Source organism: Tachyglossus aculeatus, chromosome 19 (genome assembly GCF_015852505.1).
Source record: "Tachyglossus aculeatus isolate mTacAcu1 chromosome 19, mTacAcu1.pri, whole genome shotgun sequence".
Lineage (NCBI taxonomy): Eukaryota > Metazoa > Chordata > Mammalia > Monotremata > Tachyglossidae > Tachyglossus > Tachyglossus aculeatus.
The window spans coordinates 20,852,096-20,855,596 of record NC_052084.1 but is presented as its reverse complement, the minus strand read 5'-3'; positions in this window follow the sequence as shown (position 1 = coordinate 20,855,596).

Below are 3,501 nucleotides of genomic sequence, written 5' to 3'. Positions count from 1 at the left end.
TTCATTCTGTTGCCCAGATTATTTTTCTCAAAAAAGTCCAGTCCATGTCTTCCCGCTCCTCAAGAACTCCCAGTGGTTGCCCATCGTCCACTCAAACAGCTTTCCCCCTCATATCTCAGCTCCTTGATTTCCTACTACAACCCAGTTCACATGCTTTGCTCCTCTAATGCCAATCTTGTCTACCCGCTTGCCCACATCCTCCCCTAAAAAAAACTGGCCTGGAATTTAAATGAGGGGAGATTAGGGAGTCCAAATGGGGCACGATGGGATAGGATAAGTGGAGGGTGTCAAGATAAATGAGGGAACAAGACACTTCTGAAGGGATTAAGTGTGTGGGACAGAAGGCAGGTGAGAAGGTTCAGCATTAGTGAGGTTAAATATGGAACAATAATAACAATAATGATAATTGTAGTACTTGTTAAGCATTTACTATCTACCAAGCACTGGGGTAGATACAACATAATAAGTTCGGACACAGTCCCTGTCCTACATAGGGCTCACAGTCTTAATCCCCATTTTACAGATGAGGTAACTGAGGCACAGAGAAGTTAAGTGACTTGCCAAAGGTCACACAGGAGACAAGTGGCAGAGCCGGGATTGGAACCCAGGTCCTTCTGACTCCATGGCCTGTGCTCTAACTGCTAGGCCATGCTGCTTCTCAATGCCAAATGGTGATGAGATTCAGCATGTATACAAGTCGGTGAGGAAGTGAGATTTGAGGAGAGGGTGAGGGAAAGGAGATCTGAAGACGGGTGAAGAAAGAAGGGAGGTGAGAAAAGCAGCCAAATTGCTCACACCCTCCCGCTGGAGTCACTACCTCCACCCTGTTGAAAAAGGAGGGCTGGATTACCTAAAGGGAAAGTGAGGGGAGTGAGGACAGGATGAGTCTCGTAGCCAGGGAGAGGTTGGGAAGAAATGGGCATGTCTCCCCACTCCTCAAGAACGTCCAGGGATGCCGAAATGGGATCCTTTTGGCTCAATCCCCCCGAATCTCTGTGTCAGGAGACCACTTTTCTCTGGTGGAGCAAACACCAGATTCCTGCATCAAGACACCATAATAAATGAAAGCTGAGGAGTAAAGAATAGAAGGCTTGAAGGCTGGGGCAACAGAGCTTAGAGAATGGCAGTTGGCTTGTCACAAATTGGAAAAGTGATCAGACAGTGTTCTGTACACAGTAAACACTCAAATATCATTGACCGATCAATCAATTGAACCATTGAGATGTAAATCTCCCTTCTTTGCCAGGTTAATGAGGAAAAAATAAACAGAGCTATTCATTTATTAGCAGAGGATTCCTATCTAAAGGCTGGAAAGGTAGGGAGCACTTTTTCTGTATTGTCCCCCAATGCCTATACTACAGTGCTCTGCCTACAAACAAGCCCTCAACAAACACTGTTGATAGTGATACTTTGCCCAGCATGGTTTAGCATACTTACCTTGCAGTCAGCCATATGGGAAAAGGGACTGTTTCCTAGAACATGTGAGAGGGGAAGAATTTCACTTGCATTATTTAGCACCACAAAATAGACGTTTGGTTTTCTTATACGACAGCTGTCCTAGTGGGAAAGTTGGAGGTGCCTTTCCTTCCAAAAGTTTTTTTTTTTTGGTGTGCACGTGAAAATTTCTCTCCTCCCTACCCAACAAGGTTCATCTGATGCAGCAGCATGGCCTAGTGGATAGTGCACGGGCCTGGGAATCAGAAGGACCTGAGTTCTAATCCCAGCTGTGTGACCTTGGGCACATCACTTTTCTTCTCTGTGCCTTGGTTACCTCATTTGTAAAATGTGGTATCTCTTAAGAGCTTATGCTCTTAAGCTATGTGCCAGGCATTGTAATTAGCAGTGGGGTAGATAGAAGATAAGAGTTTAATTAGGAGAGAGAACAGGTATTGAATCCCCATTTTCTAGAGGAGGGAACTGAGCCCAGAAAAGTTAAGTGACTTGCCCAAGGTCAGATAGCAGACAGGTGGTGGAGCCGGGATTAGAACCCAGGACCTCTGACTCCCAGGGCCATCCTTTTTCCACTAGACCAGGCTGCTTCCCGATGAGGATTAAGACTGTGAGGTCCATGTGGGACATGGACTGTGTCCAACCAGATTAGCCTGTATGAAGTGGAATCCTTACAACAAGTAGCACTCAAGGCAAGAAAGACTCTGAATAATCTCTGAGACACTTGTTTGGACACACAGGTATTCTTCTTTGCCCAAAACATAACACAGTACAGTTACAGTATGTTGCAGTATCAATGGCCTGAATTTCCAAAGAATGAATTAATTTCTTTTGTTTCAGGCAAGAGATGACACCATTCACAACGATAATGAGAGCAGAAGAGAAACTGTTCTCCCTTGAAGAAACATCATACAGGTGATAACCAAGCTTATAAATATGAAGTTATTCTGAATGTATTTTCCTCAGATATATTTTTCGAATGACAGAAAATGAAACGAAGCTGTAAACAAGAATGCAAAGAGCAGACTTGAAGGGATAAAGAGATTTGAATATTAAAACAAAGTTTGAAATTTCAGAATGCATTCATAAGTATCAGAATGCATACAGAGCTGTAAACAACCAGAATTAGAATATCAAACTTTATGGGATGAACGAATTTAAATATAAAGTCACACTGAAAGACGTCAGAAGGCATTCATAAATTAAACAATCCTGCAACAATTCTACAAAATGAAACCTAAGACTTTCCACTTTTAATCTTGCTTTAGGATGGACTTTTCACTTTTGTTCACGTTGAAAGCAAAGAGATTATTTTATATGCACAAATTCTAAAGAATATCACTACTTTTGATATCTCCTCTTCTCCCACTCCCTTCTGCAATACCTTTGCACTTGGATATGCTCCCTTTACTCACCTCTCCCTCAGACCCACAGCACTTATGTACCATATCCGTGACTTATTTATAATGTCTGTCTCCTCCTCTAGACTGTAAGCCTTATGGGCCAGGAACATGTCTACCAACTCCCAAGTGCTCAGTAAAGTGCCCTGCACAGTAAGCACTCAGTAAATGCAACTGACTGACTGCCTTTTGTAGAATTTCTTAAAGGGACACTTTGGCTTTAAAGAAACCCTTCTGTTGAAAAATAAGGTCTGTCTAAAGAAAAGGCATAATAATAGTAATAATGATGGTATTTGTTTAGCGCTTACTTTGTGCCAGGTACTGTACTAATCACTGGGGTGGACACAGTCCCTGTCCCATGTGGGGCTCACAGTCTCGATCACCATTTTATAGATGAGGTAACCGAGGCACAGAGAAGTGAAGTGACTTGCCCGAGGTCACACAGCAGACAAGTGGCAGAGCAGGGATGAGAACCCAGGACCTTCTGGTTCTCAGGCCCGAGCTCTTTCCACTGTGCCATGCTGCCTCTCGATATGCCTTGCTGCAGTAAAAAGGAAAAAGCCAGAGCCCAACAAGCGTTCCTGTGACTGGATTTGTTTTCTTCTTTCTCTTTTCCAGTTGGTGGCACCTCCCTCCAGGGAGTGGCATGGCA